Raw genomic sequence first — 21,507 nt, forward strand, 5'->3', positions numbered from 1 at the left:
CGAGTCTCCGCCCGAGAGTTCAGATTCCCCCCTGTAAGAGCTTGGGTCCCAGAGGCTCACCTGGAACTGGGGTTCAGTGCAGTCAGAACTGGGGCTCAGTGTAGTCAGGAGCTTCTGACTCCCTTCCACTAGGGAAAGCCTGTGGCAACCTCCACAGGCTTTGTGCACACTGGCGCGTGCACCTCAAGACCCCTGCCAGCCGGGGCTCCCGCAAGTCTCCCCCGGGTCTCCGAGTCTCCGGGTGCCTTTTTCTCTACCTGACAGTCCAGACTCCCCCTGTATGAGCCTGGGTCCACGGGGTTTCATCTGGGACTGGGGTTCAGTGCAGTCAGAACTGGGGTTCAGTGCAGTCGGGGGCTTCCTTCCCCCTTCCACCAGAGAAAGTCAGCCAGGCTCTCAGCCGCACTTCCTCTCTGCGCACTCAAAGACCCTTTGCCGTACCTCCAATTCTCTGTGAGCTTTTCTCTTTCCTTCTACCGTGTTTCCCCGAAAATAAAACATCCTCCGAAAATAAGACCTACTTACAGGTTTCCTTCTGAGTGAAATATAAGGCATCCCCTGAAAATAAGGCCCCCAGGCTCTGTCTCAGAATGAAAATTAATTTACCAGAAACTGGTCGCTAGGGCTGCCCCGACTGGCGTCTAGCAACCAGTGACGTTATGCGGAGTCCTGACGTCACTGCTGTGTGGAGGCCGAGCAGAGGTCGGAGTGAGCGGTGAGCGCGGGGCGGGAGAGAGGAGGAGACTTTAGCAGATGCGTGTAGAAGAACAGGAGGATTAGAGCGGACGGAACGCAGCGAAGGTGATGAGTGCTGGTCTGTCTCTGGTGACACTACCTGATGCTCGTGGCTACCTACATGATGACTGAAGGTTCTCAGTCAGTGGCAGACCCTGCTCAAGCCCAGATCCAGGCCCCAGCAAGCCCAGTGACAGTCCCCAGGCAGGCCCCAGGGGGTAAATGTCTGATAAAGGGGTAGGGGGGATGTCTGGTGAAGGTGTTCAGTGGCACAGGGGTGCAGGGAGGGGGATCACTTAAAATGACACAGGAGGATCAGAGGGGGCAATCAAAATGACACAGGAGGATCAAAAGGGGTTACTAAAATGGTAATCCCCCCTCTGATTCTCCTGTGCCACTTTGATTCCCCCCTCTGGTCCCCCGTGTCATTTTGAGTGATCCCCCTCCCCCCACCTTGATACCCCAATTCCTTTTTTTTCACCCCTAGAAATGAGTGCAAAAAGAAAAAGCTACTCCGTGGAGTACAAGAAAGGAATCGTGGAAGACTCTTGGGGCCAAAATCTTACTGCTTTCTGCAAAGAGAAGATGTTGAGTATCCGATTGGTCCGAAAATGGCGAGCAGAGTATGGTAACCTCATTGAACAAGTGGACAAGGGAAATGCTAAAAAGCGCAAGTGTGGATCAGGTCAGCAACCATTATTTTCCGAGCTGGAAGACCTGATCTGTGAATGGGTTGTTGACAGGAGAGCAAAGGCTTTGGTTTGAATAGGGCTCAGATTCAAGAATTTGCCCTTGCAATGGCACCACAGTTTGACATAGCCCCCGAAGACTTCAAAGCATCACAACACTGGCTGGATAATTTCCTTCAGCGAAGTGAACTGTCTTTAAGAAGATCTACAACATTGTTTAGGTTGGAAGATACTCAAGTTATTAAGCGAGCACTTGCATTCAAGTCCTTTATTGATGATGCTGACTTCTCTAAATACAATCTTTCCAACATGATTGCTATGGATGAAACTGCAGTGTTTATGGGCCAATCATCTCAAACAACAATTGAACAGCGGGGTGCCTCCTTAGCGTACATTCCCTCCACTGCTTACAAAAGTGCACGTGTTTCCTGCATTTTGGCAATTCGTCTGGATGGCACTAAAATCCCACCTTTAATCATTTCTAAGGGCAAGAAGGAAAAGATTGAACGTGTTGTGGGCATTTAATTCTTGAAACTGAAAAAGCCTGGGCCACACAAGCAGTTGTAAGGAAGTGGGTCGATTTAATGCTGCCGCTTGTTATGCGAGGGAGCCAAAGAGGTCTGCTAGTCTGGGATGCAGCCAGCACTCACCGCGCTAAAGACATGAAGACATTTCTTCACGAAAGAAAAATAGATCAGATAATGATTCCTGCAGGAATGACGGCCTATCTCCAGACTCTTGATATTGCAATAAACAAGCCATTCAAAGACAATTTGCGCATGGAAATTAATGACTACATTGAAAATAGAATGGAGAGAAATCAGCGTGGAAACTTTGTGAAACCTAAACTGCAAGAAGTTGTGACTTGGGTGAAGAATTCATGGGAGAAAATCACTGACAGTTGCATTGCAAATGCACTGCGAGCAGGCTACCTTGACAAGAAGTACTCATTTAAAGACAGTGCTATTGCTAAATATGAGAGATTTGGTCCACTGATTCTGAAAGAAATGGAGTCACAAGAAATTCACCAGGAAATTCAGGAATTGGGTTGTTATGATGATGTTCCAGAAGATGATGACATGATTGTCATTGAATAAATGAGTAAATTCTTGATACTGTAGGACTCACAGTTTGTCTGGTTTGTGTTGACAACTACTGTACTACCGTACCGTATACAGGTAATAAATTTCCTTTATTTTCATTTAACAATAAATGTGTATTCTTTTCATGGAAAAATAAGACATCCCCTGAAAATAAGACCTAGCGTGTCTTTGGGGGCAAAAATTAATATAAGACACTGTCTTATTTTCGGGGAAACATGGTAGTTGTAGAATTTTCACTCAGCCAGCTTTCCTGTGGTTCCGGATGGTGTTCGTTCTGTCTTTTAGTTGTAATTTTGAAATTGTTGTGCGAGGCAGCAGTTTAGGTCCTTACCTATGCCGCCATCTTGGTTTCTCTCTAAATACAACAGTTTTGAACTAATGAAATCTCACCAAAATGGGGGGGAAGGAATGTTCTTTAACACCTCTCCCCACAAGCCACTGTCTTCATCTATATATGAAAGGCTAAGTGACCGATCGTCTGTCCGTGCAACTGTCCGACCAACAGACCAGCTGGTACATATGACATGCACTGGCAATTTAAAAATAAACATTGACTCGCGCATGCACGATACATATAAAGTTCTTGCTGGTTCCAATTGCACACGTGTGTTTCGACCTGTCATTGTCCATCGTGAATTTGGTTGACACTTCTATTATAGAGAAAGGGCAAATAGTGATATTAAAATATTTCTTCTAATTAACTTCCTTTCCATGTGCATGAATCCGTGCAACAGGTCAATAGTTTGAAATAAATAGGTTAATACATAAGGATATATATAATAATGATATTGGGTACACAGATTAGGATAAAACTAATTTCATTTATTTTTAAAAGAAATGATTCCTGTAATTTTTTTTCTCTCTCGGATCACTGCATCAGCTTTATATTTTCTATTTGTATAAATACTAGAGGCCTGATGCACAAATTTCATGCAAGGGGCTCGGCCCTCGCAGCCCCTCACTGCCCCTCACAGCCTTGGCTGGCCCTCGCAGCCCCTTGCAGCCCCAGCTGGCCCTCGCAGCCCCTTGCAGCCCCAGCTGGCCCTCACAGCCCCTTAAATCCCCAACAGGCCTTTGCAGCCCCTCACAGCCCCTTGCAGCCCCTCGCAGCCCCTCACAGCCCTGGCCAGCCCTCGCAGCCCAGCTTCGTCTGGAAGATCATCCTGATGGTCATCGGGAAGGTCATCCAGACAGTCATTCTGCTGTTCAGTCTAATTAGCATATATGCTCTCTATTATATAGGATACTAGAAAAACACCCATCTTTTTAAAAAAAATTCCTTGACTCTACATCCCCTCCATTTACCAACCTATTTTTCTCAGCTTCAATTTATAGCAAATTCCTTAAAAGGACTGGCTGTTGCCCTGGCCAGTGTGCTCAATGGTTAGAGTGCCGGCCCAAGCACTGAAGCGTACTGGGTTTGATTCCGGTCAAGGGCAGGTACCTGGATTGTGGCTCCAATCCCCGAGCCTGGTCCCGACTCATGTGCGGGAAGCAACCAATTGATGTATCTCTCTCACATGGATGTTTCTCTCTCTCTCTCTCTCTCTCTTCTCTTTTCCCTCTCTCCCTCTCTCCCTTCCTCCCTCCCTCTCTTCCACTCTCTCTAAAAATCAATGGAAAAGATGTCCTCCAGTGAGCTTTCAATAAAAATTTTTGAAGCTGACTAAAGGTGAGAAATTAGATACTTTTTGTATGACTGAAAATTTCCATTTAAAGGTTTTTTTTCTTCTAATGCTTAGAAAAAATAAATGAAGAGAACTTGAAGAAATGTGGGGACAATTGCCACTTCTCAAACAGAACAAGCACATTTGTACTCTTGTTCCATCTTCCTCAAATGTTCTCTCCCCTAAATCTGCTCAGATTAGATCACAATATTACTTCTCCCACATTATCTACTATACCAGTGGTCGGCAAACTTGTTAGTCAACAGAGCCAAATATCAACAGTACAACGATTGAAATTTCTTTTGAGAGCCAAATTTTTTAAACTTAAACTTCTTCTAATGCCACTTCTTCAAAATAGGCTCACCCAGGCCTTGGTATTTTGTAGAAGAGCCACACTCAAGGGGCCAAAGAGCCACATGTGGCTCGTGAGCCACAGTTTGCCGACCACGGTACTATACCATTCATTACTACAGCCTTCTCTAACCACCTTATATAAAACAGCAGCATCCCCCTCACATGTTCTTTCCACCTTATTCTGCTTTTTCTCCACAGCATATAATGGCAGATATATTACATATATACTTGTTTATTTCCTATATGTTATCATTAGAATATAAGTTTCATAGGGCAGAAAAATGTGTCTTCCTCACTGCACTATTACTAGCAAGTTTTCAGCAGGTATTTCTTGAATGGATGGATGACACGAATGAGGAAAATCCAGACTCAGTATCTGGTCTCAAAGCATGTGTTGAGGGAATTTACAGTGTCTACCATGTCCTGGAAAGATGTTGACTGCAACAGTGGCCGCAGTAATGGCACCGTTTCCAACTCCAGTTAAAGCCAATCCTATATAATCCTATATAATAAAAGCATAATATGTTAAGTGTCCAGTCATCTGGTCGGCCATTCAACCAATCAAAGCATAATATGCTAATGACATGCTAAGGCCGCTCAACCGCTCGCTATGACATGCACTGACCACCAGGGAGCAGACAGTCAACCGGTCTACCAGTCACTATGATGTGCACTGACCACCAGGGAGCAGAGAGTCGACCGGTCCACCAGTCGCTATGATGTGCACTGACCACCAGGGGGCAGACGCTCCGACTGGTAGGTGAGCATGCTGCTGAGGTCCGGCCAATCGGGGCTGAGAGAGATGGGCTGGACATGCCCTGGAGCCCTCCAGCAGTACCTCCCCGGCTGGCCAACCTCCTGCATCCCTCCCTAGCCCCAATTGTGCACCAGTGAGATCCCTCGGCCTGGCCTGCGCCCTCTCGCAATCTGGGACCCCTCGGGGGATGTCAGAGAGACGGTTTCAGCCTAATCCCGCAGGCCGAGGGACCCCACTGGTACACGAATTCATGCACTGGGCCTCTAGTAATAAATAAGGGTGGACAAGTCCAGACTATCCTAAAATGAAGAAAATAAACTTGAGAAAAAATTTTAAATAAAAATAAAAAGAATAGGAATAAGTGAAGAAATGGCCACCCCTACCTCCCCACTTCCTGTAAAGAATACCATGTGGATATATTTCCTATAAGCTGGCCTATCAACTCAGACCAAAATATCACCAGACCCATTCTATACACTTAAATAGCTGTTATGAATAGTTCCTGATTTTCTAAGCTATGATCTTCAGAGACAATTGTAACTCCCAACCCTAACACTGGCTGCCAAGACATAATGGTCACAGAAAGCTCTCAAATTTCCCCAAAGCACTCAGGCTGCAACCAAATATCATTAGTAAGATGGCAACAACAATTCAAAGTACCTTTGGTGTCTGCCTATCTTCACTGTCCCTAATGTATTCAGATGTATTCACTAAGGGCTCAGGCATCAAAAATTGTGGTATCTTCGTATGGGGTATGGATGTGGGAGGGAGAGGGGAAGGGACCGAGAGAGGAACAAGGAGAGGATGAGGAGAGAGAGAGAAAGAAGGAGAATGAATTTAAAGAAACAGGACCTAGATATTTTTTTGAATTTTAAAGAGAGGTAGCTTGCCAGGGAATAGAAAGTATCTACTAAAATATAAGCTGTCACCTAGACCCGTGGTCGGCAAACTGCGGCTCACGAGCCACATGCGGCTCTTTGGCCCCTTGAGTGTGGCTCTTCCACAAAATACCACGGCCTGGGCGAGTCTATTTTGAAGAAGCGGTGTTAGAAGAAGTTTAAGTTTAAAAAATTTGGCTCTCAAAAGAAATTTCAATCGTTGTACTGTTGATATTTGGCTCTGTTGACGAATGAGTTTGCTGACCACTGACCTAGACTTTTCAATACCAGACACCAGCACAGAGATCACAGTAGGACCAAATACCTCAAGGTAGCCAGCATTTCTCAGCTATAGAGCTGTCCTGTGTTTCCCATTCCCACACACCAAACTGAAGCTATGGTGCAGAAGGCCATGCCAAATTGGACTGCTGAGAGCAGTAATGGGGGAGAGGAAGGTGGTGACACATATGGAAAGGAGGGAGGGAAATAGTTACCCGTGTTTGTCTGTTTCCCTTTCCTATTGTACTTACAAAGTACAAAAACTGGGCAGACGAAAACTGGAAAGGAGAAGGCAGAGTGAAGGGTAAGGAGCTCTGAAGCAAATGGCAGCAGAAGAAATCAAGATGAATTCCTTTTCTAAGGAATATGTCTTTGAAAAGCAGACATATGAAGTTAGGAACTGATCAAGGAAATTTAAAACAAGCCTCACACCTGATATGTATAAAACTTGTACAGAGAGAACAGAAATTCTTAATTATTTAGAATTATGGTCCTGGGGCACTGTTAAAATTAGCAATCCTCAAAGAGGATCCAACTATATTCAAACGGATCTACTGATCAACATGGAAATGTAAACAGGTAAGAAAAAAAAAAACACTTCAGCTTTCATGGACCTAACCTTTAAGAAACCTCTGCCTTCTCAATGGCTCCAAATCTCAAAATAATGAAACAGGAGTCTTGAAAGTTAGAGAAATAACTCTGAGGGCATTCAAAAGTAATCAACTCAGCGAGAAGAGCTGAAAACTCAGAAATTACACCTAACATACTCTGGTTGATTCCGTTAAAAATAAAGGAGGGTTCTGATTGGTTGCCCTCATTAGGCTGAGTCAAACCCCAGCATCAGTATGCATAGCAAACAAATGTTAGAAACTAAAAGAGGTGGGAGACAACTGAATACAGTGAGAAAGGTATGGGCTGTGTGTATTGGGAGGTGGGGGGAAAAGGGGAGAGAAGGGTGAGTCTGTAACAAAGGAAAAAACAATTTAGTTCTATACAACCATTGGCCATCAGAATATCACATGAGGGCACACCAACCAGAACTGTTTGTAGCCTGAGGTAGCATTCTGTTAATACTTCTTTGCTAATACTTCCTGCTCCTTAACACTTCTTCCCTGATCTGACACTGATGGCTCTCCCCCACATTCCAGACAGCCTTCGCTTTCTATAGCTCCTCTTTCTCCATCTATTCTTTGATTCTAGTGATCTGGTGTTCCCCACAGGCAGTTGTCTCTTACCCTCTTCCATATTAGCTCATCCTGCATTAGCTCATGCAATCTACTCAAACCTGTCCTTGACAAGCACATAATCCAGACAGCAGGGAGGGAGGAGGAGGGGGGGGAAGGGGGTAGACATGTCACTAGATTAGGTACATCAGTCAATGCTATAAAAGAAATATAACAAAGTGCTGTGACCGCATACCAGGGGTCCTCAAACTTTTTAAACAGGGGGCCAGTTCACTGTCCCTCAGACCGTTGGAGGGTCAGACTATAGTTTAAAAAAGAAAACTATGAACAAATTCCTATGCGCACTGCAGGCCCGGGACGAGTCGGCTGCTAAGCAGGACAGGCAGCGGCACCTGGCAGGCCAGGTAAATGTCCTCGGCGGGCCGCATGTGGCCCGTAGTTTGAGGACGCCTGGCATATTCACTTGTCATTAGCCAGATATTTTCCAAATCAACACTCCAACTTCCCATTCTCTTGTAAGTCAGTTATTAAGTCCTCTATCTTTCCCTCATATCCCCTAATCTCCAAATTCACCTTGCAGTCAGATTTCATTTCTCATATGACCACTGTCTATCAGAAACACAATTCAATATATTTCCACATTGTTGCATCAGCCATCTCCTAAAAGACATAACATACCATATTATCCCCTTGCTTTGAAACATCTAATATCTTTCCAATGCCTAAGAGATAATATTCAAATCCTTAGCACACAAAAATAAAATAATATAATACATTTTTCAAAGAGAGCCTTTTAAAAGTAGGTAAAGTTCCAGTCCACTGCTTGCTAGATGGGTTACCTTTGGTGGGTCACTTTTCCTCTCTAAGTTTTCCCATTTGTGAAATGAGGATACCAAAAGAACCTCTCTCTCTTGGGGCTGTTATACGAAATAAAAAAACTCCATGTCAAACACCAGCACAGTACCAAGCACTCAATCAATATTAACTATTATCCTGGGTTGTCTCATCTATCTAGAAGGTCCCACTCCACAAAGGAAGCAAATAATCAAGGTCTTACTTTCATATATATTAGAATGATTAATAGTAAAAGTGAAATTAGAAATGGTCTTCTGATTCAATAAAAACTTCAATTAACCAAAATATTGCTCTCATGAAAATTTTGGTTTGTCTAAATTTACTATAGTTTGTTTTTTTAAAAAATAACTAGGTTAGTTTGGTTTTTTTTAATTTCTTTATTAAGGTATTACATATGTGTCGTCATCCCCCTACTACGCCCCCAACCCTCCCACCCATGTCCTCACCCCCCTGCTGTCTGCGTCCATTGGCCATGCTTATATGCATGCATACAAGTCCTTTGGTCCATCTCCCCCCCCTACCCCCACCCTCCCCTACCTTCCCTCCTAGGTTTGACAGTCTGATTGATGCTTCTCTGTCTCTGGATCTGGTTTTGTTCATCAGTTTATGTTGTTCATTATATTCCATAAATGAGTGAGATCATGTGATATTTATCTTTGTATTGTTTTGTTTCCTATTCAAGTTCAGGAAGAAAAAAAAAGAAAACTCACTTCGACATGCAAGAATGTGATTCTCTATAGTATAAAATCCACATGAATTAAATTCAATCTCAATCATATGCATAATTTACTAATGATATACACATACAACAAAACAAATTCTAAAAACTTAAGAAAATAAGTGTGGAGGAGGAACCAAGATGGCCGCATAGGTAAACACCTAAACTGCTGCCGCACACAACAACTTCAAAACTACAACTAAAAAACAGAACGGACACCATCCAGAACCACAGGAAAGCTGGCTGAGTGGAAATTCTACAACTAGAAGGAAAGAGGAAAGCTCACGGAGAAGGAGCGGCAAAGAGCTGAGATACAGAGACACGCATGCGCAGAGAGGAAGGGCAGCGGAGTGCCTGGCTGGCTTTCTCTGGCAGGAGGGGGAAGGAAGCTCCCGACTGCACTGAACCCCAGTTCGGACTGCACTGAACCTCAGTTCGAGGCGAAACCCTGTGGACCCAGGCTCATACAGGGGGATTTTGGACTGTCAGGTAGAGAGAAAGGCACACAGAGACTCAAAGACTCAGGGGAGCCGTGGCGGCAGGGGTCTGGAGGCGTGAGTGCGCACAAAGACTGACTGCAGAGGTTACCACAGGCTATCCCTAGCAGAAGAAAGTCGGAAGCTCCTGACTGCACTGAACCCCAGTTCCGACTGCACTGAACCGCAGTTCCGGGCGAGCCCCTGGGACCCACGCTCTTACGGGGGAAATCTGGACTGTAAGGCGGAAACTCGGGAACCGTGGAAGGCAGTGGTCTGGAGACTCACGCACAAGGGCAGGGCTGACGGGAAGCCAAGACTGTCTGCTCCGCCCTGAGACTCCACCCCATCGATGCTGAGCACAGAGGCTTTTGCAATCTGGCAAGACTAATCCTATAAGGCTGTCTGCAGCACTGAAAATCTCCGAGTGTAGACACAGCTGATCCTCACAGCCAACTGGCCTGCAGGTCAATTCCTCCCAGTGATACCAACAACAATCAAGACTTAACTACAACAAGGCTGTACACACAGTCCACAAAGGGGTGCACCTAGAGTATCCACCTCAGGTTAACTGGGGAAGCTAACCCACCACTGAACCATATAGGAAACCTAGCACTCAAAGCTACCCTACCAACTCAGGGAAGCAGTGAAAAATGGGGAGACAAAGAAACAGATCACAAATGAAAGAAATGGAGGAAAACAAACGACTGGATATAGAATTCAAAACCACAGTTATAAGGCTTTTCAAGAATATCCTAGAAAAAGCTGAAAAATATAATGAGACCCTCGAAAATATGAAAAAGGACCAACTAGAAATTAAACATACACTGACTGAAATAAAAAATATTATACAGAGACCCAACAGCAGACTAGAGGAACGCAAGAATCAAGTCAAAGATCTGAAATACAAAGAAGCAAAAAACACTCAACTGGAAAAGCAAAAAAAAAGAAAAAAGAATCTAAAAAGTTGAAGATAGTTTAAGAAGCCTCTGGGACAACTTCAAGCGTACCAACATCAGAGTTATGGGGGTGCCAGAAGAAGAGAAAGAACAAGATACTGAAAACCTATTGGAAGAAATAATGACAGAAAACTTCCCCCACCTGGTGCAAGAAATAGACTTATGCCGAAACCGGTTTGGCTCAGTGGATAGAGCGTCGGCCTGCGGACTGAAGGGTTCCGGGTTCGATTCCGGTCAAGGGCATGTACCTTGGTTGCGGGCACATCCCCAGTGGGAGGTGTGCAGGAGGCAGCTGATCGATGTTTCTCTCTCATTGATGTTTCTAGCTCTCTATCCCTCTCCCTTCCTCTCTGTAAAATATCAATAAAAATATATTTAAAAAAAAAAAAAAATAGACTTACAAGTCCAGGAAGCACACAGAACCCCAAACAAAAGGAATCCAAAGAGGACCACACCAAGACACATCATAATTAAAATGCCAAGAGCAAAAGACAAAGAGAGAATATTAAAAACCGCAAGAGAAAAATAGTTAATTACCTACAAGGGAGCACCCATATGATTGTCAGCTGATTTCTCAACAGAAACTATGCAGGCCAGACGGGGGTGGCAAGAAATATTCAAAGTGATGAATAACAAGAACCTACAACCAAGACTACTCTACAAGCAAAGCTATCATTCAGAATGGAAGGTCAGATAAAGAGCTTCACAGATAAGAAAAAGCTAAAGGAGTTCATCAACACCAAACAAGTATTATATGAAATGCTGAAAGGTATTCTTTAAGAAGAGGAAGAAGAAAAAAGTAAAGATAAAAATTATGAACAACAAATACATATCTATCAACAAGTGAACCTAAAAATCAAGTGAATTAAAAATATGAGGAACAGAATAAACTGGTGAATATAATAGAATCAGGGGCATAGAAAGGGAGTGGACTGATAATTCTCAGGGGGAAAGGGGTATGGGGGTGCAGGAAGAGACTGGACAAAAATCGTACACCTATGGATAAGGACAGTGTGAGGGGAGGTACAGGGAAAAGGGTGGGGTGGGAACCGGGTGGAGGGGAGCTATGGAGGGAAAAAGAGGAACAACTGTAATAATCTGAACAATAAAGATTTATTAAATTAAAAAAATAAAATAAGCTCTAGAAAACACAACAACAAAAAAGAATAGCTTTAACTAAAAAAAAATCAATAAAATATATTTTTAAAAAAATGCGTGCATCAGATAATGGACAGACATTCAGATTTCACAATCAAAAGATGAAATCACAAAATTTTGTTTAAAAGTCCGTGATTTTTAGAAGAATGTATAAAGGGGGATAAATGATGATGTAAGATTGGACTTGGGTGGTAAATACACAATACAGTATACAGATTATGTATTAAAGAACTATATATCTGAAACCTGTATAGTTTTATCAACCAATGTCACCACAATAAATTCAATTAAAATGTCAGTAATATTAATTAGCACTTAAAATCATAAATACATTAATCTCTTTTGTTTTTGTTGTGTTTATTGTTGTACTAGAGGCCTGGTGCACAAAATCAGTGCACAGGGTGGGGGAGGGGAAGTCCCTCAGCCCAGCCTGCACCCTCTCCTATCTGGGACCCCTCGAAGGATGTCTGACTGCCCGTTTAGGCCCGATCCTAAACGGGCAGTTGGACATCCCTCTCATAATCCAGGACTGCTGGCTCCCAACTGCTCACCTGCCTGCCTTCCTGATTGCCCCTAACCGCTTCTGCCTGCCAGCCTGATCACCCCCTAACCACTCCCCTGCCAGCCTGATTGATGCCTAACTGATCCCCTGCCAGCCCAATTGCCCCTAACTGCCCTCCCCTGCAGGCCTGGTCACCCCTAATTGCCCTCCCCTGCAGGCCTGGTCACCCCTAATTGCCCTCCCCTGCAGGCCTGGTCCCCCCTCAACTGCTCTCCCCTGCAGGCCTGGGTCCCCCCCAACTGCCCTTCCCTGCAGGCCCGGTCACCTCCAACTTCCCTCCTCTGCCTGCCTGGTCACCCCTAACTGCCCTCCCCTGTAGGCTTGATCACCCCCAACTGCCCTCCCTTGCAGGCCTGGTGCCTCCCAACTGCCCTCCCCTGCTGGCCTGATCGCCCACGACTGCCCTCCCTTGCAGACTTGCTCCCTCCCCTGCTGGCCATCTTGTGGTGGCCATCTTGTGTCCACATGGGGGCAGCCATCTTGTGTGTTGGAGTGATGGTCAATTTGTATATTACTCTTTTATTAGATAGGATTGAGGCCTGGTACACGGGTGGGGGCCGGCTGGTTTGCCATGAAGGGTGTCCTGGATCAGGGTGGGGGTTCCCTTGGGGCGTGGGGTGGCCTAGGCGAGGGGCCTGTGGTGGTTTGCAGGCCGGCCATGCCCTCTGGCGTCCCAAGCAGAGGCCCTGGTATCTGGGATTTATTTACCTTCCATAATTGAAACTTTGTAGCCTTGAGCGGAGGTTAGGGCAGGCCAGGATGGGCGGAAAGCTTGACTTCCTCTATTGCCGGAGAAACCCAAGCCTCCTATTCGCTCAGTGGCCGCAGCCATTTTTGTTGGGATTTATTTATCTTCTGTAATTGTAACTTTGTAGCCTTGAGCGAAGGCCAAGGCAAGACAGGAAGCTTGGCTTCCTCCATCACCAGTGAAACCCAAGCCTCCTGCTCTCTCCAGCTCTGTGGCTGCTGCCATTTTTGTTGGGATTTATTTATCTTCTATAATTGAAACTTTGTAGCCTTGAGCGAAGGCCAAGGCAAGACAGGAAGCTTGGCTTCCTCCATCACCAGTGAAACCCAAGCCTCCTGCTTTCTCCAGCTCTGTGGCTGCTGCCATTTTTGTTGGGATTTATTTATCTTCTATAATTGAAACTTTGTAGCCTTGAGTGGAGGCCAAGGCAGGCCAGGGTGTGCGGGAAGCTTGGCTTCCTCCATTGCCGGGGAAACCCAAGCCTCCTGCTCGCTCCAGCTCCATGGCCACAGCCATTTTTTGTTGGGATTTATTTATCTTCTATAATTGAAACTTTGTAGCCTTGAGTGGAGTTCAGGGCCATCCAGGGTGGGCAGGAAGCTTGGCTTCCTCCATTGCCAGGGAAACCCAAGCCTCCTGCTTGCTCCGTGGCCGCAGCCATCTTGGTTGGGTTAATTTGCATACTCGCTCCTGATTTGGCTGGTGGGTGTGGCTTGTGGATATAGCGGAGGTATAGTCAATTTGCATATTACTCTTTTATTAGATAGGATACTTTGCAGTTTTAAAAATTAAGTGCTAATGAAAATTAGTAAGAAGATCCCCATAAATTTATGCATAAAGGACAAACAATTCCAACAAAGGATAAAATAAAAGTAGGAAAATACTGCATTAGCTTTTCAACTGCAGACTGTATGTTAGATAGCAGGTACCCTTATACCCATTTGTAAAATGCCAACTTTTAAAAAACAAAAGCCTTTAAAAGTATTGTAAAACTGTGAACCAAAATGCAGGAAGCAGTATAAATCAATACAACCTTTTAGAAATAAACCTGGTAATATTTTTCAAAAGTGATTAAAAACCACCAGCCGGTGTGGCTCAGTGGTTGAGCAGTGACCCATGAACCAAGAGAGCACTGGTTGGATTTCCAGTGAGGGCACATGCCAGGATTTCGGGCTCCATCCCAGTAGGGGCCTGCAGGAGGCAGCCAATGGATGTTTGTCTCTCATCAATGATGTTTCTATCTTTCTATCCCTCTCTCTCTTCTCTAAAATCAATAAAAACATTTTTTTTTAAGTGACAACAACCTTCATACTCTCTGACCTTGTAATCCCTCTCCTGGAACTTTAGCCTAACAAAAGAAGAAAACAAAGGACAGCTATATATTAACTACATTACTTACCAAATGGGAGACAACTTAGATGTCCAATTAGTAAAACTAAGCAACTCAACTAGTAATCCTATATAATAAAAGCCCAACGACCAAACGGCAGAACGACCAGAACAACTGGTCAACCAGTTGCTATGATGCACACTGACCACCAGGGGGCAGACGCTCAACACAGGAGCTGCTCCCTGGTGGTCAGTGCGCTACCACAGTAGGAGTGCTGCTCGGCTGACCAGGATGAGCAGCTGCTCCCGCTGTGAACCCCAGACCGACAGGCAGGAACCCAGGCTGCAATCATCGCCTCCTTGCCCCAGGCTCCTCCTCCTCGCTCCTTGCCGTCTCCTCCGGATGCCCACAGGCCATGCAGCACCGCCACCAGGCTTGCAGAGCTGACCCTGGAGGCTGGGAGGTGTGTTCGTGGCCACCGCAGGACTGAGGCCTACTCCGCCGCCTCTCAGTGCTCTTGTCCCTGGACCCAGCCCCCACCAGGTCCCCTGGAGAAGTGAGTGCTCCAGCTCCACAGAAGATGCCGGACCAGGGAACAGCTGCTCAGAGGGCGGGTCCATAGCTGCTTGGCAGACCAGGATAAGCAGCGCTCCCACAGCGGACCGATCCTCGCAGGCCACATTCCCCACCAGTGCGCGAATCCCGTGCACCAGGCCTCTAGTATTATATAATAATTTACATGTACAAAAACTTTAGCAAAAAGAAAACATTAACTATGAAAGCAAAATTAAATATTATATTTATGCTTGATTGTTGTATAAAGTCATGTATACATGGTGAGAAATAAATGAGAAAAATTAAAAGTTTTTTTTCTTAATTCTTTGACCATTAAATTATTTGTCAAATAAAAAAAGCCTGTTAGAATTGATCAGGTCCACCACAGTAAGTACACATTTTAAAACTGACTCTTCTGAAGCATAAAACCACAATTATCATTTTTTTCCCAAAAAACACTATCACATAGAGTAATTGGATAAATTCTTCTCACATGCAGAGTAATCATACATGTCATTTTAGCCATGCTATTAGCCAGCTAGAACCTTGTTATATTAAAATCTCATTTTACCATCCAAACATAACTGTATGTGGGATCCCCATATGGTAGCAGAAGCCACTTACTATGGGGCAACTGGAGAGTGGGCCCCAAGCACTGAGGTTAAAAACTAACCAAATGTAATGGTGAAGCCTAGGTTTCTCCTATATCCCCAAATGAATTACCATGTTTCTTAGCCACTCAAGAGCTAAGCATTCAAGGAGGAAGAAATTGTAAGACTATTTGCTCTCATTCTGAAAATTGGAAACTTAATTTTCTTCTAAAAGCACCATAGAGTAATGAAAAATACACAGTCTGGCTGGCCTGGCTCAGTGGTTGAGCAACGACCTATGAACCAGGAGGTCACGGTTCAATTCCCAGTCAGGGCACATGCCCAGGTTGCAAGCTCAATCCCCAGTGGAGGGTGTGAAGGAGGCACCTGATCCATGATTCTCTCACATCATAGACTAGAGGCCCAGTGCATGAAATTTGTGCACTCGGGGGACGGGGGTGTCCATCAGCCCAGCTTGCGCCCTCTCGCAGTCCAGGAGCCCGTGGGGGATGTCAGACTGATGGCTTAGGCCCACCCACGGAGCAGGCCTAAGCCGTTACTCGGACATCCTTAGCACTGTGGCTCCCCACCACTGCGCTTGCCAGTCATGAGCCCGGCTCAGGCCTTCTGGCTGAGCGGAGCTCCCCCTGTGGGAGCACACTGACCACCAGGGAGCAGCTCCTGCAGAGTGTCTGCCCCCTGGTGGTCAGTGCGTGTCATAGTGACCAATCGTTCCGCCGTTCGATTTGTGTATTAGCCTTTTATTTTATAGGATGTTTCTATCTCTCCTTCCTTCCTGTCTGAAATCAATAAAAATATATTTTAAAAAAATACACAAGCATGTGGTCAGGATATGTGTTATACAGGTGACTAAGTAACCTCAAGCAACTTATCCTTTGGTGTAAAAATGTAAAAGTTGAATCAAATAATCTCTTAATTCTTTCAAATTCAATATTCTACAATTTAAAAGAATTGATCCCCCCCCCTCCGAAAATGCCTCACTCAGATTGTAAAACAATTATTAAGATTTAGAATTAGGAAACTGGGAGCAAAGGTAAAATACACAAATGGTCAAAAGCCTGGATTGGATCCCAGCTCTGTCTGACCTTTTCTACCTGCATGACCTTGGGCAAATTACTCTGCCTTGAAGTCCTAAAATCAAAGCAGCAGCAGTCCTACGGACCATCCCTTTCATTCGTGCCATAAAACACACTGGTGCCTTGTCATGACTAGGGTTTACTTCCTAACAAGCAACAATAATTTTGACTTCATTCTTGGAAATTTAAAAGTACCTCGTTTGTGCATTCCTCTTTTCTAAATTTTCTGATATTGAGAGTAGTTAACACATTTTGCCTATCTTAAGCTATATTCAAGATTGAAAGCATTCCTCAAAAATTTATTCAATAAATAGTTTTTGAACACTTGTGCCACACACAGTATGTGCTAGAGTTGCAAAGCTCCCTTTCCTTAAGAAGCCCCAAAGTCTGGTGGAGACAAATTATTAACTACCAGTTGACAGATGCTAACTGCACAATGTATAATGCACTATTGGATCAGCTGAGACAAGGAGGATAAAATGTCTGGACAAGATTCAGAAGGAGTATTTTGGTTAGGTCTTAAAAGGCAAGTTGTTTACTAGGTAGAGAAGAATTCTCAACAGAGAGTAGAGTGTAAAACCAACAACAGAAGATGTCATCTTCAGAGACCTCCAAGTAGGCTTTGTATGAAGAAGGCAGGCAAAATGGTAGAAGATGATATTAGAAACATACATGAATACCAGAACTGTGAAGGACTTTGACTTTATCAACTACAGATTACAGAGAGTCACTGACAGACTTCACACACGGAATCAAAATCCCCTTCTTCCATCACACAAAGGAGCTGAGTCAAGGTGACAAACAAAAAATGCAGGTCTGGATTAAAAAGACAGAGTAAATTGTGCTTATTTAAATGGACAGTTCATCCTCTCAGGGCCGGTAGCAGTTTCTTCCTATGGCACATTAATACAACAGTGAAGTAAAAATTACAGCTAAACGATTCAAGAAAGCGTGTTTATTTGAAGCCAGTTTTGTTGAGCACACTAAAAAACACAACCAATTAAGAAAATACTAAAGATCTATATAAGAAATTAAGAGAGGCTAAAAGTAATAACATTTGAGACGATTGACTTCAAGTAAAACATTCAGAAATGTTTAAATCCTTATCATGCATCCATTTCAGGTAAGGCATGTTGTGTGCCCTATCTTTTGCAAGAGGAGAGTATTTTAAATTTCTTTTGGTTAAAGAAGAGCTGTCATCACTAAACTCCTTAAACTAAAGGAAGGTTTTTTAAATGGCAAAATTAACGGGTTCCCTTATATTTTAATGTTCAAGAAAAAAGGAATGTATTTCCAATGGCTGTTTGGAGAAGCCTAAAACAATTTATCCCCAGTGGGGTGGACACCACGCGCCAATCCGGGACCCCGGGAGTGGGCCTCAGTCACTCCTCCGCGGCCTGGTCGGGGCGCAGGCCTGATGACGGGTTTGCAGTCACTGACCCTCGGTTCCAGCTCGGCCCTCAGGACCACCCCAAAGGAGGCCCCGTCAGTGCCTAAGACACAGGCCGCGCAGAGAACAGCGGATCTCTGCAAGGAGAGGGCATCTGACTATGCAAACGGTGTCTCCACGAAGTTTCATCTCAGGACGTTGTTTAGGGTGTGTCTTTGCTGTGTCCCAGTAATAATCCCCTCCCCCCCCCAAAAAAAAAGTCACTGGAGCACCCCGGTACCTCCCTGCCAACCCGCACAGCACCCTGACTCTGAAATCCCGGGCCGTCTGAGCCTCGCCCTGCTTTTTCCTGGGAGGAAGGCGGCAGCCTCGCGGAGCGGAGACGGGAGGGGGGGGGGGGGGCTGGGGTTCGGGGAATCCAGAGGCCGGGGGAACAGGGAGACGGAGGGGGTCAGAGGGACTGGAGAGGACGGGGGGCAGCGGGCGGGGGCGGGAGAAGCGAGGACGGAGACTGCGAGATGGGGAGGAAGGAGGGGGGTGGGGGTGGGGGGTGGGGGGTGGGGGTGGGAGGTGGGGAACGAGGAGACGGGGTTACAGGGGGACGGGGGCGAGGGTTCGGGGAACGGGGAGACGGGGGCCGTCCAGCCCGACCCACGCCCGTCTCGCCTCAGGAGGCTCGCGAGGGTCACCACGGAGGCAGGAGTCCGAAGGGCGCCACTGCCTCACCCAGCGCCCGGGCCTGAGCACCCGGACCGCGCCCCCTGCCCGAGCTGCCGCGGTCAGCATCCCGCCGGGACCCGGCCCCGCCACCATCCGGCCCTTACCGCTCGGATCCGCTCTGCCTCCTCGGTGCGGCCCAGGGCGGCTCGCCCGGAGACCTGAGGGCGCAAGGACCGCAGGTGAGCGAAGGGCCGCCTGTCACATCCCCGCCAGCCCGGCCTCCCCGCCCGCTGCAGCCGGCATCGCGTCAGTGGCCGGATGGAGCGCCGGAGCCAGAGTCTCCGCCCGCTCTCGGCCGCGCCCGCCGGACTCCGCTCTCGGGGCCCCGCAGGGCGCGTGCGCAGCCACGCCCCGACCCCATGCGCAGGCGCCGACCGCGGGCTCCGCCCCTCCGCCTCGCCCCCACCTGCCCCTGACTCCCGCTTCCGCCCACCTCTGGCCCCGCCCTCGCCTCTCGCCGGCCTTTCCAGGCTCCGCCCCCTTTCGGGACCCGCCCACTCCCTGACCTTGCTTCTCTGTCCCCTGACTCAAGGCTGGGCTCCACCTAAGCCATGACACCTGCCCAGCAGCCGACCCCACTCTCACTGGCCTTTTGGACTAACCTATGCTGCTTGACCTAATCAAACCTGTCAACTCCACTGCTGACCCAGACAGTGAGAACCTTAGCCTTGGAACTGACATATTCCCTGCCTTCCCGCACTCTGAACTATGCCAGGACCATACACTCTGTCTACCACACCAAAATATGAGTTGACATCTTGCTGAGCTTGAGGGAAGAAACAAGCACTCCAAGTGCTGAGATTTGGAGTAGCTCCATTGTACCAAAAATCTGGGTTCCTTTTGCCTGAACCAGGATTCTGTCACGCACAGGTCTACCTCTCCTTTTTTTAAATAAATCTTTATTATTCAGATTATTACAGTTGTTCCTCTTTTTTCCCCCCATAACTCCCCTCCACCCGGTTCCCACCCCACCCCATTCCCTTACCCCGCCTCCACACTGTCCTCATCCATAGGTGTAAGAGTTTTGTCCAATCTCTTCCCACACCCCTAATACCCCCTTGCCCCCAAAAATTGTCAGTCCACTCCCTTTCTATGCCCCTGATTCTATTATATTCACCAGATTATTCTGTTCATCAGATTTTTTATTCACTTGATTTTCAGATTCACTTGTTGATAGATATGTATTTGTTGTCACTTTGTTGTTCATAATTTTTATCTTTACTTTTTTCATCTTCTTCCTCTTCTTAAAGAATACCTTTCAGCATTTCATATAATACTGGTTTGGTGGTGATGAGCTCCTTTAGCTTTTTCTTGTGTGTGAAGCTCTTTATCTGCCCTTCAATTCTGAATGAGAGCTTTGCTGGGTAGAGTAATCTTGGTTGTAGGTTCTTGCTATTCATCACTTTGAATATTTCTTGCCACTCCCTTCTGGCCTGCATAGTTTCTGTTGAGAAATCAGCTGACAGTCAGATGGGTACTCCCTTGTAGGTAACTAACTGTTTTTCTCTTGCTGCTTTTAATATTCTCTCTTTGTCTTTTGCCCTTGGCATTTTAATTATGATGTGTCTTGGTGTGGTCCTCTTTGGATTCCTCTTGTTTGGGGTTCTGTGTGCGTCCTGGACTTGTAAGTTTATTTCTTTCACCAGGTGGGGGAAGTTTTCTGTCATTATTTCTTCAAATAGGTTTTCAGTATCTTGCTCTCTCTCTTCTTCTGGCACCCCCATAATTCGGATATTGGTACCCTTGAGGTTGTCACCAGGCTCCTTACACTATCTTCATATTTTTGGGTTCTTTTTTCTTTTTGCTTTTCCAGTTGGGTGTTTTTTGCTTCTTCATATTTCAAATCTTTGACTTTATTCTTGGGATCCTCTACTCTGCTGTTGGATCTCTGTATATTATTCTTTATTTCAGTCAGTGTATGCTTAATTTCTGATTGGTCCCTTTTCATATCCTTGAGGGTCTCACTAAATTTCTCGGAGGTTTCTAGAAGATTCTTGAGTAACCTTATAACCGTGGTTTTGAACTCTATATCCAGTAGTTTGCTTTCCTCCATTTCTTTCATTTGTGACATGTTTCTTTGTCTCCACATTTTGGCTGCTTCCCTGTGTTGATAGAGTGGCTTTGTGAGCTAGGTGTGCTATAGGGCCCAGTGGCTCAGCCTCCCCAGTTAACCTGAAGTGGACGCTCTTGGTGCACCCCTTTGTGGGCTGTGTGCACAGTCTTGTTGTAGTTAAGCCTTGATTGCTGTTGGTGTCACTGGGAGGAATTGACCTCCAGGCCAATTGGCTGTGAAGACCAGCTATGTCTACAATGGGAGAACTGCTGTGCTGGAGACACCCTTATGGGGCAGGACTTGCTTCAGTGGGGCTTTGGTGCTCACGGAGTCTGCCCCTTGAGTGTGTCGCTTATGGATGTGAAGTTGTAATCTGGTATGGTCTCACACTGACAACTGGGTACACTGGCTCTTGGATCTCCAAGGAGATGCAAAGTCAGCCACTGCCTGAGGCCACCCAGCAGGAGCTACAGAGAGATCTGCAGATTCCTCCTCTTTGTTTGGGGTTTGGAAGTGCCCAGATGAGACCCAGCAGGGCCTTAGGCCTTCTTTTGGACATTTTGGAGCCCTCTGACCCAGCTTCAGTTTGTTAGGTTTTAGGTTGCAAGAGGGACAGGCCATTCATATGCAAAAGCTGCTGCACACAGCTT

General features: G+C 46.0%; 1 protein-coding gene across 10 annotated transcripts in view; it reads right to left on the reverse strand.

Annotated features, from left to right (window-relative positions):
• The window catches only part of CCSER2 (coiled-coil serine rich protein 2), a 232,450-nt gene extending 213,312 nt beyond the window's left edge, over positions 1–19,138 (reverse strand). For 4 of the 10 annotated variants that reach the window (XM_080687687.1, XM_080687684.1, XM_080687683.1 and 1 more), the window contains exon 1: positions 18,909–19,138. The gene's annotated coding sequence lies outside the window, so the exon portion shown is untranslated. The remainder of the gene's footprint in view (positions 1–18,908) is intronic. The other 6 variants (XM_080687682.1, XM_080687681.1, XM_080687686.1 and 3 more) reach the window with 3 other exon arrangements.
• Positions 19,139–21,507: the final 2,369 nt, after the last annotated feature.

The sequence above is a fragment of the Plecotus auritus genome, assembly GCF_963455305.1.
Source record: "Plecotus auritus genome assembly, chromosome: 9".
NCBI lineage: Eukaryota > Metazoa > Chordata > Mammalia > Chiroptera > Vespertilionidae > Plecotus > Plecotus auritus.